The sequence below is a fragment of the Phaenicophaeus curvirostris genome, chromosome 3, assembly GCF_032191515.1.
Source record: "Phaenicophaeus curvirostris isolate KB17595 chromosome 3, BPBGC_Pcur_1.0, whole genome shotgun sequence".
NCBI lineage: Eukaryota > Metazoa > Chordata > Aves > Cuculiformes > Cuculidae > Phaenicophaeus > Phaenicophaeus curvirostris.
In genome coordinates, this window is record NC_091394.1 from 18,575,658 (window position 1) to 18,589,288 (window position 13,631).

Below are 13,631 nucleotides of genomic sequence, written 5' to 3' on the forward strand. Positions count from 1 at the left end.
GAAGGAATTTACACCTGATTGTTATTTTACAGAGACTTCAATACTTATCTTCTTTATAATGATACACTGCATAGACCTATTATTAATAGAATGACATTCAGCTGAGATATAATAACCAGCCACTACATCAATACTTTCAGATGTTTCTAATCTTTCTGTCAAACAGCCATCTGTGCTTTACAAAAATGATAACCTAGAAATGACAGATGCTTAAAGCAGAAATCGTCTCCTTTATTTTGGATGTTTCCCTGTTTCAAACTCTGGTGTTCCTATTGCTAGTCCTTTACTATGACTTTATTTAAGACCTCCATAGGTGGTTGTGTGTATTAGTGTCAGTCAAACTGATTTTAACTAAGCTGGTGTTAATTTTTCAGTCTTGAAACAACTTGACTATAATAACAAGGAGTGTTGCCTGGAACAATATAAGCTGTGCTCACAGCACACCTTAGTCCACTCTTGATTTTGAAAAGAAGGTACCTTAACTTTATTTGTAGCATGTTAAGTTGTCTTGAAGGAGTGAACTTTCGAAACCCCAGAACCTAAGACCTCTGCAACACAGTATGAGTGTGCAAAGGGCTGCTTGGGCTTCAGTTCTAAGTTAGTGTCTCTTATTGTCCTGGGTTCTCTGAAAGGCATATAAATAAATCATTTTGCCAGTGTTGCCTATGTAACTCCAAGCCTTAAATATTATGCAGACTTTCATGTTTTTCCAGATGTTTCCTTTTTTGATCTTTCGCTTATCACTTGACAGCTATATCCTCTTCATCAATCTATTGAAAGAGGAGCCTAAAATAATGGGTATCAGCTTACAACACCTTTCCTTTGGACAGGTTTGCAAGATCTTTGACAAAGAGCCACAGCTGTCTTTCATTCTCATCATACTCCTATTTCAAATCACAGAAAATGAGCTGGGGAATGAGGAGGTTGCTGGTTTCAAATATTCCTAGCTTGCATGCTGGAATTACAGTGTTTTGGCCAATATCTGTACAAATAGTGTTGTCTCCAAGGGCACAATGTGGAAAGACAACTTAAGATATGTATCAGTATAAGGGAAAGCTGCACTGTATGTAAGCTCGGCCAGGAAGTCCTTTTAGTTAAGGAAAATTGATGAAATAGTATGCCATAGGGAAAAATTTCTCAGTTCACTTAGTCTAAACTGAATCAGGACAGAAGCAGGTTATGGATTTATTCATGACATAGAACCATAAATCTAACCATCATCTACATTTTCAGGGTCAATATCAATAATACAACACATAAATCACAATACTAAACACTTTCAATTCTAGTAAGCACCTATGAATTTCTAAATATTTTTTAATAACCAGTCCCAAAAAGTTCTAACCACAAACACACACACAGCCACATGTTCCTAGAGCTACCATTACACCTATATCTTCCTTGTTGGATGTGTAGGCTACAAGCACCATTGTTCTTTCGGAAGCATGGGTTACCCTACTTGTATGTGTCCTATAAGGAGACATGAGTATTCGAGCTTTACAGGTATCTGTGCTGCTCTCTACAACCTGTTCAACCATGTGCTGGTTAGAAAGTATCCTGCAAATTCATTCACGCTCACAAATGTGAGGTATGGGTCCCTGCTTCTCATAGTCTGCATTGTCACCTCACAGCTGCAGAGCAAGCAGCCCACGGTGGCTGGTGGGGAGGCTGCTCTCGCTGGCTGAGGCAGAGATGTGATGCTGGTGGGGCAGTTTCTGTCAGTGTCAAACCAGGTTTTGATGTCTGCTGTTTCCAGCTCAGTGTCTCTGCCTTTTGTTATGAATTTTCATGCTTCTTTTATATTCATTCTAAGATCAATTTATTCATTTCAAAAGTCCGCTTAAAGCTCCCTGATTAGCCTCTAATCCTGCTCATGGCAGTCTTCCTCTTAAACATGATCAATTTTTGGCAAACTCTCTATCATACATTTTTTTTGTGTGTTTAATACACACATAGCCTGTTTAATCTCACATTCTTACTAACAAAGATTGTTAGCATTTAATACTGAACAACTGAGTATAAAGATTTTAAACCTTAATATAAAAGGTACATGAGACACACAGTGTCCACTTCAGTACAGGAGTATGTTTTCATTCACAAAACGGTTTTACTTTCAAGTTTTGAAATACTTTTTTTTCAATACTTTTTTACAACCCCCCTTTTTTTTATGCAAGGCTTTTTGGTTCTGATTCACAGGGGAGTCTTACCAAATGTTTATCTTCTTGCAGTTTTGACAGCGTAATATTAACTTTGATTATCCTATAAGAAATTTCTTACAAATAAAATTATATTCCTGTTGCTGCCTGATGCTTACTTTCAGTCCCCTATCTACACTGTTATTCTTTCCACTTCCTGAAATAATCTTAGGTTGGAGTTTCACAAGACAGCTGAGCATTGGCTGATGGATTTGTTATCTTCAGGTTTAAAAAGGTGAACCACCTTTCTGGGGTGCAGATGAGCTCCAAGCCGATGCAAGGGTAGCAGCAAAAGAGGAAAGGCAGGGTGAGAGGAGAGACTAGAGTAAGGCATCCCCCCATTGAGGCTGCTTTGCGCAGGAAAGCTTATCTGTTTGAAAGCATATCTGCTGTTTGTATGTACACTAGGAGATTAAGGCCTGCTAAGGAAAATATTTTAAATTATAGACTGACTCAGTGTCTTAAGATGCCTGCAAGACCTGCATATTACACTTTATTTGCTTAGAATACCACTGTTACAGTCTATGTTAAACAGAGGGTTATATAGAGGGTTTAGAATACTATCATTTAATAGTGCCAGAGTATATATTATCATTTTGGTTGAGTGTTACATTACCAGTAATATGCTTTTGCATCATATACACATCCTAGATAAAGCCATTTATATGTAAGAATTAATTACACCTTATTCATTAGAAGGCAATAGAATTGCTGTGCTATCAGATGGGGGCTCTATCCCATTTGTCCAATGGGGAAGGGCAGGGCAAGGTCCTGTGTAATTTCAAAAGATTATACTTAACTAAATCTGACTAATTTCTTCTCATTACTATCTAGTTTTAAACTCTTTTTTTCTTAGTGTCTCAGAAAGAATCAAGAGTTCCACTGGAAAGCAAGCAAATTTGTTAAATTATTATTTATTAGCTATAGTAGTGCTACTTTTGCAATACTATTTTTTCTTTTATTGTAAGCCCATGGTCAGTGGTGAAGAAGGAAGCAGGAGACAAAGTGACACAACTTCTGAACAAATCTGTCTGGACAGCTGTATGCACAAAGAGAAGTAGGGAAGAACTGGAAAGAAACACCAACAAATCACTGCATTAGCCCATGGCTGAAATGTCAGTTGTGCTTGCAAAATCTCTCAGTAAAGCTTGAGTCTACAAGTAGGACGCATGCTCAAATTACTACATTGAACATAATGATTGAAATTGGGTATCAACAGCCAGTCTTTCAAGACCTTTAGAAAGAAAGTCTTTCATAAGAAAACAAAGCAGCATCAACAGCAGAACAAAACTGCCAGACAGAGAAACAGGCGTTTCAAACATAAAATGTCTGTGAAAATAAAAAGGTAAAATCAAAAAGTGACTTCAAAACAATATATTCAGCTTTATCACAGAAAGAAAGTGAAACGATAAGGAGAAAAGGAAAAGACCTGGGTGCAATTATATTACTGACAAGAGCTTCCAAAGCACTTTAGCAAGGAGAAAAATAATTTTTTTTACGCAACTGAAAACATCAGTATCTCTGTAACTTCTGGTGCATTATGTTTCTCTAGTTTAAGGGAGCATTTAGAGGGAAGAGCTTCAGATTGCATTGCTACAAAATAGTGGATCTAAGGAAAGGGTAATCCTTCTATTAGTAATCATCTTATTCACAATATTTTCATCACGTTTTCGTACAAATTTTCTTAGCTTTGTATAAAGCTCAGATCTATCCAGACAGGCACGTCCTCCCTCTCTACCCTTTTTGTCCTAATTCATTACCTCTTCCCTGAAGTTTTATTTCTTGTCTACTTCCCTGCTTTGTAGTGTATTCCCCATTAGTACACTAGCTGTGCACCACAGTCCTCATGCATGGTGTGTGTCAATAAAATGTTTTGAGCAACCCAGTGTATGAATGCCGCGTACAAACAAAACAAGATGCACATACACAGAACAGACATGGTAATGGTATTTCGTAGGAGCCTACCTGTAATTCAGAGGGAGGGAGATAATCAAAGACTTTTGCTCTCCACATCTTAATGGCAGAGAGATTTGCAGTCTTACAGTGCAACTAGTGAAGTAACTTATTGCCTTACAGACTGCAAGATAGGAATAAAAGCTAGAAGGGGCTAGTTGCTCTTCTTTCTTCAGCAGTTTGGGGGAATAAGAGAATGACCTCCAAGCCTTTACTTAAAAAAATTAGACAGTAACCTTTACTTCTAAATTTTCTCCAACAGAATGTTAATCATATTGCAGAAGAAGGGAATCAACAGCCTTTTATTCCTGTTATAAAACATTTCCTAGTTTGATGCACATGGTATCAGAGACTTCTCTGATTATGTGAACATTTTGCAACAGTACATTTTTAAACATATTATGTAAATAATCCGTATCATAATCCTAGTTCACTTATGACTTTTTGCACTTTGTGGGTCTTCTTGGACATAATATGTGTTCAAGATCTAATTATATAATGTGAGTTAATTATATAGTTTGAGTTAAAATTATTTGCATCATGAATTATGCTAGTTAGAAGAATTTGACTCCTCAGCTTTCTATGTGCCAAATTGGAGTAACTTCAACACTAGCAGGCTTATAGCTTTGCCACACATGCTTCTTTCCCTGAAGTAATTTTTAAACTGAGATATAGAAACCAGAATGATATTCAGCGCTGAATTTGTTTACCTTCAGCTTCCAGTGGTTGGATCTAGTCACAGCCTTGACCGTTACATTATTCTCTACTATCAGATTGTCATTTCCAATTAAGATCCTTACAGTCCTTGACTAAATAAACCTTTTTAAATTGTCAAAGAGAAGTTTACTTGACTGTATGCTTGCACCTCCCGGCAGAGATGTTTGAACCACAACACACTGGTTAGCATTAGGCCTTCAGGATAAAGAAGGTGCGAGAAGAAGCAAGTTAGTAGGAGACACTGGGTTTAAGAGGCTGACTGCCAACCAAGCTCAGCGGCAAGCTCGGTTTTGTCAAGAGTACCTTTCTTACCAGTCCTCCTTAATACACAACTTTGAAACAGAAATTTATTTACATGACTGCTTCAGTGAAACTAGACACTCCTGGTTTAAGGCCTGTCTTCTAACACTTGAATTATAGATACAATTACTGGAAATCTATCCTAATCAGAACAGAGCAAAATGAAACACAATCCTATGGACATTGAAGGATTATTCTGTATGTGTATATGAGTGTCAGCTTAGCTCTTTCTGACCAGGGCTCCATGGGGAACTGTTGCTGTGATTAGCAACAAGAATTTGCACTTTTCAGACTCTGTGAGTGCCAGGATGGGGTTCCCTCCCCAAGAAACATGCATGGCATACACCACGCTATTGAATATTTTTAGTATGATTTTGACTTCACACATCTAGATGTCTATTTCCCATTTATTGGAAGAAAACCAAAATGCCTAATAAGGTTTGATCAAACATGAACTATATTAGTCATGAGAAGAATGAAGTGGGAATACCTCCAAGACATTATTAATTTAAGACATTCTGTCCTAAAAGGGATTTAAAACAATTTCCACACACTCTTAAGAGAAATCCAAGGTAATGATTTTTCTTAAAATAAATGCTGATAAAACAAGTCCAAACCAACTTAATAAATGTATACAGATGTTGGATATCTTTTCAAAATGTGAATGGAAGAGTTTCAAAGGCCCAAATAAGACACAGGAATGCACATTGAAATTACAATACTCATTCTCTTCTTGTTAGATGACTTTTCCAAATCATTTTCTAAGGTAAATTAATCCAGTTAATGAGTTTTTTTGTTTAAGTTGTAAAGAACTTTACAGGTTTTATGCTGTTTCTAAAATGGATGCCAACTAGTTAGTGTTGAGATTTGATGCAACTGGTGATTTTAAAAAACCCAAGATATTTTAAAGAATCAAACTTTACTAGAAAAATAATAATCACTCTAGAAATGAGACAAATTCTTCACTGGTTTCTGCATGCAAGAATCCATAAAAACCTATTTAGTGAAAAAGTATGTTTTCTTTGAAAAAAAAATCCAGATAATGAGTGGCAAATGCTTCTAGCAGAAATATTTAATAAGAAAAGAAAAAGAAAAAAGAAATGAGTTCTGGTCCATCATTGTAACAATTTTATTAAGTGATTAATCAATTATTTATTAAAGATTGCTTGCAGTGAAATGGAGGACAAGGGACATCAGGTTTTTCACCCCTCCCCCCACTCACTGAGTTCTTCCTAGGGATGTGCTGGGTTTGGATGTGTCTCACCATACACTTCAGAAGCTGTGATTAATATCTATCCTGTCACACCTTTGTGACTGATCAGAATTTAGCCACCGTTTCAGATGTGGTTGTCCTGAAAAATGACAAGAACGTGTGTGCTAGGATCTCGCTGACTAGGTGCTGTAGTTGTCAGCAAAGCATACCATTTTTATAGTCTTTCTGCTGATATTTTGAACCTATGCCTCCACATTCATTCCCCATTCATATCAATAGAAACATTTTTATTTCCAGTTTCTGCAGCTCTGGATGGTTCCTGGGCTTTAATTTCCTAGTGCACTCTAGGCACTTTGGTACCTGCTGGCAAAAAATGATGGCTATATTTTAAGATCTGTAAGTTTTCTTCTCAAGTCTCCCAGGGTTCTTACGTTGTCCCTCAGTATTTCAGCAATATATTGTCATAAACTTTCTACTCTCTTGGCCCAGAAATAGAATATAATTTCCTGCTATGCCATTGTTTTGGCTCTAACTTCTAATTTAATCTAATATTCATATTCTATTTTTCTATTTTATTGTCTTTTCATTATAGTGTAACTTCTGACTTTTTCACTCATGGTTAGTCATCTCACTTTTCCCCTTTTTATCCAAAATAAACTGGAAAAAGATCTCAAAGGAAGAGAACCACTTGCCATTAACATCAGAGATAGAAAGAAATCTTCTGAGTAGTGAAAAAGTATTTCTGTCACTTCTAAATAATATTCCAAATACCCTGTCTATGAGTTCTCTGAGTCATAACATACGTTCATTGACCCATTAAATATGTCCTCATAGATATTTCTCAAGGGCTAACTCATTATCTGATCTCAACTATATTTAATATAATAAAGATGCCACCTGACATCAGACAAAGACCTTGATTCAAGGATGTTTTAAAGAAATCCAGCTTGATTTTAGTGCATTCTTCTGAGCACCCATGAATGAAAGTTATACCTGTTTGTGTATTCAGACTAATGTCAAGATAAATCTAGACAAAGATGAAAATGAAGATGATAAAGATACAGATATATTTTCATACACAAGCATTTTGTGGTCCAACAATGAGAAGGTGGTCAGTGATTATGTGCATATGACCAGTTCAAGAAAAGGCAACCAGCCAATCACAGAGCAGTATGAAAACTGATGATGTCAAAGATATCAGCCTCTGTGCACTTCTGGGTAGCCTGGTCCTGCCAGCCAATTGCAAAGATGGCTCTGAGCATGTGGGGTATAACTGTTTCTAAAATGGTGATGGCCAGGCACAAAAAATTCAGAGTCATATGAAAGCTATGAGTGGCAGAGCTTCATCTGGAAGTAAGGGCTGTGGCTCCTGTCACTTCTTATTCAGGACAAAATTGTCCCTTGCACCACTTCCAACACGTCTTAATGACACTGTGTGTCCTGTCTTGTGTTCTATCAAAAAAGAGCCAACTGTACAACCCATGTTGTGCAAACATCCAAAGAATTCAAATCTACTAAAGCTGCTGCTGAAGGAAAACCAAGTTGCAGAAATATAAACTTTCAGGCCCTCTGGCATTTGATTTTTATTTTTTTTGTTTTTATTTTCCAAAGGGAAAATCTCTGAAGAAATAAGGAGGTCCTATTAAAAATCCTGCTGCTTACTCAGTGCAAACAAATATGTTCTCCATGATACAAAAACCCCACCAAAACTCTAAATATAAACAGAAGTAATTTACATTATTTCTGTTTGAACGTCATGGTAATACAGGATTGATCATTGAAAGATGTCACACAGTTTTTTATGCCAGCCGGAAGACTTCTGGCAGTTTTCTTGAACTGCTTTTTACAAAACACTTCTTCCTTGAAAACATGTGAATTCTTTTTTCACCCCAAGAAATTCTTCTAACCCTCAGAAAAGTTTGCTTTTTATATGAAACAAAAAGATAAGATGAAGAGGTCTCTTACGTAAAAGCAAGTCATTGTATTCTGCTCTGAGAGTCCAAGTAGCAGGACTTCTTCATATTAAGGTTTTGCTGTATCTGTTCCTGCAGGCAACTGAGAGATCACCTTGACTATATGTTGTATACACAAAAAAAAAAAAGAAATTACATTAAAACCCACAGTACACATATAAACTAGGATATCTAGTAGTTACTACTAATTTTGAGGTGTACATCTCTGGAGATCTGCAGAAAAGTTTCAAGCTAGATTTTGGGAAGACAATACCTGCCTTGGTCTGATTAGGGAGAAGGATTATGAAGAGCAGAACTCACACAGCAGAGTTGTTTCAGAGAAAAGTGTTTTATGCTTTTAGATTTCATCCAACTAGAAGAAAATGCCATGATTTGGAGGTGTAGAGATGTGAATTATAAAGAAACAGTATTATTTATTAGCACTGGGGTGTTTAAACGATTATACATAAACATAATCCTTTAAAGAAAATATATGTTTTATTCACACTGTGTGCATTTGCCACTACTTGCAGAAATTAAGTTAAATAAAGAAAAATTCAAATTAAAAAGCAACAGTAGAAAGAAATTCTAGTGGTGTCCAAAGAGATAATCCATTCTTTGTAAGGAAAACTGTGGCTCCCTACATTACCATACAGCCTGTCAAAATGGTTTTATTTCCTCTCACCCCATGCCAGGTAAGAAAAGAACATCCATTGACTTGGGAAGAAGTGAATAATTTTATCTAAACAATTGTTCAATGAAAAGGATCACAAAGTAGATAGAAATAAACATAATTTCTGTTTGAGCAAAGGATTTTTTATTGGAGGAAGAATTTAAAAGAATCTCTGAGACATCTGGAAACTTGTGAGATGAAAATAAATCCAAGAATCTAGTCAACAGGAAAAAGAAAGAGTGGACAATATCAGAGTCTGCTTCAATATCTGGATCTAATGCAGATAGGGTCCAGGGACTTTAAGTTCAAACAGGTATTTCAAAGAAGTTGGAACTAGGAGTTTGGAAGTGAAAAGATGTCAACAGATGCAGCATGTTAAAGGCAGTAAAGTCAGTATCTAGAATATCATTTTGAGGTCATATTTAACTAGAAAAGAAAGAAAAAATTGGCAGGAAAAAAAATATCTTCTAGATGCTGTATTGCGAATTTGAGTGGTTTGGGTCTGGGATGAATTTCTGACCTCTGTATCAGCTACTGTAGAAGAAATTATAGGGTTTTCAGAGACTTAAAGAAAAGATGTTGGAGTACTGCTACTGAATTTGTTTTGATACACTGGAACAGTGAAGATTATTTCGCCTTTTCCTATTTTATCTTGGTAGAACCTTTAGCAACAACAGAATCTGCAGAAAGACCACAAGTCTGCCAATGCAGCAAAGTTACGTCCAGATGAAACCTAGATACTGACTTGCTGGTACTTCCCATTGATACGAGTAATAAATCTTTTATGTCAGATTTCCTCCAAAACTGAGAGATCATCATAAGAATGGAATTTGGAATTCAACTAAACACTACTGGAGTTGATTTCATATGTGCTCTAGCAAGAAAATATATAAAATATCACCTAAGTTTTCTTACAAGTGAATGGGTAAAATAACCATACAGATAAGTGAATTTGGTTTTCTGTATACCAATATGATCCAGCAAACATGTCTTGGAAGAAAATGAAAACTTTGCTCATCCCTACCTACTGATATAACACATGCTGTCAATGCTGGAATATGCACACCCTGGATGTAGAACTGGAATATTCTGCTCAGATGACCCTGAGTTACAGAACATCAAGAAGCCTATTTTTACCTCTTAAGACTACTCGCCTGAAACTCACATCTTTAAAAAGCTCCTGAGAGGAGCAAATATCTCTCCTTTTTGGAATCCTGCAAAATCAGAATTATCATGAAAATGTTTCTAAGCCACCTTTCCCAATAATCTTAATCTTCATTGAAATTAAGTTTGCCATGACTGGGAAAGTCATGGCTGTTAAATATATGACTGCACTAAAAAACAGTACTTCGAAAAGTGAGTGAAGAATGTATATGCCAGTGAAAGCCCAGAGATAGGATGTATCATCTGGGTTGGAGATTTGCCAGCAGAAGACCAGCATTTCAGTTGTTGTGAAGAATGTTATCAGGATACTGCCTTAATTGCAAAAATCTCCTATGAAATATTTCAGTCATAGGCTTGAGAGAAAGTTGATATATATTTTTGTTTAAGGGTTAATTTAAGTCTATAGAGTTCAAAACCTCCAACCAGCTGTGTTGTACTTGACAGGAAAAGTCCTCAAACTTTTATGCATATTAGTCTTCCTCCTTCCCAGGGAAATTGATGTTATTTTAAAGCATACGAGTTCATGCATTTTTATTAGCATGTGCTTAGAATACTGTTTAACACTTAACAGCTACCATAGATGTATTAAATTTGCTTTAGAAATGTGCTGTCTAGTCATGATCACTGCTTAGGATGATGCCTACACAGTTTGCAGCTTGACACTTGCAAATAAACTATTAATTCAGATGTGCTTGCTAACTTGCTGTGCAGTGTCTGAATTAATCCAGGCAGTACCCCTGAAAGTGATTTCACTACAGAGAAGGACAGAGTTAAGGGGATTCACCACATGAATAAGTACTACAGAAGATGACCCTGACATAGTCTGGCATTGGTGTTTCTAAACTTATCTGGGGCTTGTTTTAGTTTCCCATTCACAGAAGCCCTGCACTGATCACTGACAGGAAAAGAATGTTTTCTTTCTGGACTGAATATCCCGCTTTTAACAGGACATATAAGATTTTCTCTTTCAGATGTGGATCTCCCTTTACCTCATATTCTCCCTCTTCTCTTCCACTACCTTTTGCATACAGTGGTCTTTAAAGAGAGTGAAGTCAAAAGAATATTGAAATAAATTATTCTTTTCTCTTATTCTGTAAACAACTTGAGTAGGGTTCTGTCCACTTTTAACAATAGTAGGCTAAAAAAAATAAAAACATTAAAAACCTCATTATTCTTGCTGAACCTGTTGCGTGCCACACCAGTACTACAGTGGTGATTGTACTTCTGCTGATCCAAATGCCTGACCTACCTGATTGAAATGGCATGAAAAGGGAATTTAGTAGAGAAAAAGAAAGTAAAAATTGATTTCAAAACATTTTTCACTACTGTACACCTGCAGTTGCATGTCTTCCATATACAGAGCACAGCAAATTTCATATTCCCTTCATCATAGATGACAGTGAGTTAACAGTGAGATTATTCTAAATTTAGCCCTAGAAAAGCACTTTTGGGGCAATTTGTTTGGAAAAAAAATTAAAAATAAGATGACAGTCAGCTGGCAGTAGGAAACACAAAATGTACTGGCTGCTCTTTGAAGTGATCTGTTCAGGTCTTCTGGCCCTGAAACTTACTGTTACATGTGAGATAGTTTAGTTTCCTCTCACCATTTCACAAACAGTGTGGCACAACTCTGTAACTAGTGGTGGTCCAGAAAGAAAGCAGCATGTTTATTCTCAGAAATTTATTAGTCTTAGCTAGACAAAGACACGATGAACCAGACAGTGTTGGTGATTGTCTTCTAATGGGGTACTGGACACCATGACCTCAAAGGAAGAAGTAAATTATCATGTTTTGCATCTATTTTTGTATTTAATCTTTGAGACCTCTATTGAAATCTGCCCATAGGGCACAGTTAGAAACAGAATAATGGTGTGAAATGGAGACACATTGTTAAATGAAGGGCAAAAATAAATAATGAATACTTTCTAAAGACAAACAATGCTTGTTACTTTAAATTTTTCAATATATGACCACAAGCTGTGCCTAGGAAAGGTGCTGAGATAAGAAATACTAGTCTCTCTACTGAACATAACCTGAGAGTTGAGCAGAAAATGATATCAGAATGCTTTTCTGGAGCTAATGATTGTGTATACTTTAGATCTTAAGTGGGAAGAAAAGGGAAAGAAGAACAATTTTAGAAACTTCTCCTGGAACTCAACATGCTGCAGCTACACCTTATTCATGAATATGCAAGTGTGACAATCTGAAAATCTGAGTCAAAATACTAAAGACATGCATCACAGACTGGCGTTCACTTGCTGAATACATGGCTTTATTTGTAGAAAGAAAATGCAAGCAGAGACGGATGGTTGTGAGAGACTTTTGTTCTGAATTTCACTGGCTCTCTAGACAAGACTGGTCCAACATTTGTACTCTCTTACGAGGTGTCTTAAACTAAAGGAGCTTTAAACCCCCACACGTGATGACATGGAACGCAGACTTAAGTGAGATTAATTCTTTTCTTTAAGAAAACAAATGAAAGTTATAGTCAGAGAAAGGACTAGAGAGAAATTGTTCACTCTGAATTCATTATGAAACTTTCACAATACACAGGACTGGAAAACTTGTCACACTAGGAAAAGTGGTTTACCTTCAGCAGCAAATTGGAATGATGACTCCAATGATGGTTTATCATCTCCTCAAGCAGTTGCATCAGTACCTCAGTTGGACAGTGACGAATCAAGAATCATTCTGCTGAATGTGAAGTGGCAGCCCCTTTCTGGAATTCAAATAAAACTAGTTATTAACAGTTTAGATTAGTGCAGAAGGAAAATATTACTATGTCAACGTAACGTTAGACATGCTGAAGTATTGTCTGGGTAAATCCTCACACTGAATGCGTCATTATCATAGACTTTCATATTTAAATAGGGAGTGGAAATGGCATTTCACAAAAAGCATCAGGCTCAGTTGTACTGTAAAGCAGAAAGTTCATGTATGTTGCAATTCTATTGATCTTTTTTTTCATCCTTCGTTCTACACAATTAAATATTTATTACCATGACAGTAGAAAATTAGCTGAAATATCCAAAAGTACAAGGGTGTTCATCAAAACAAGTTTTACTCTGCCATTGGCAGAGATACCGTTTTCCAAAGGGTATAGTATTTGGCATGAAGAAAAACAGTTCTAGCTTAATAATTACACCAATGGATTTTGAATGCATTTTAACTTTAATTTGCATGGTAAGTTACTTATGCTTTTTCATGCTTATCTGAACAGACTTTTGAGCAGTTATTGTAATTCACTTCTTGTTATTCAAACTGATATTTTTATTGTCGAGACAATTAGCAATTAATGAGGTGGGAATTGGAGCCACTAAAGATCAGAGCTGGTTTCTTTTTAATTGATTTATGAGGTTTTAGACATTTAGCTCACTGGTCTTTTTATTGATAAACATCTTGATGTTTCCTAATAATACTGAACAAATGGGAAATCACAAATTGCTCATTGCTAAATGCTCCTG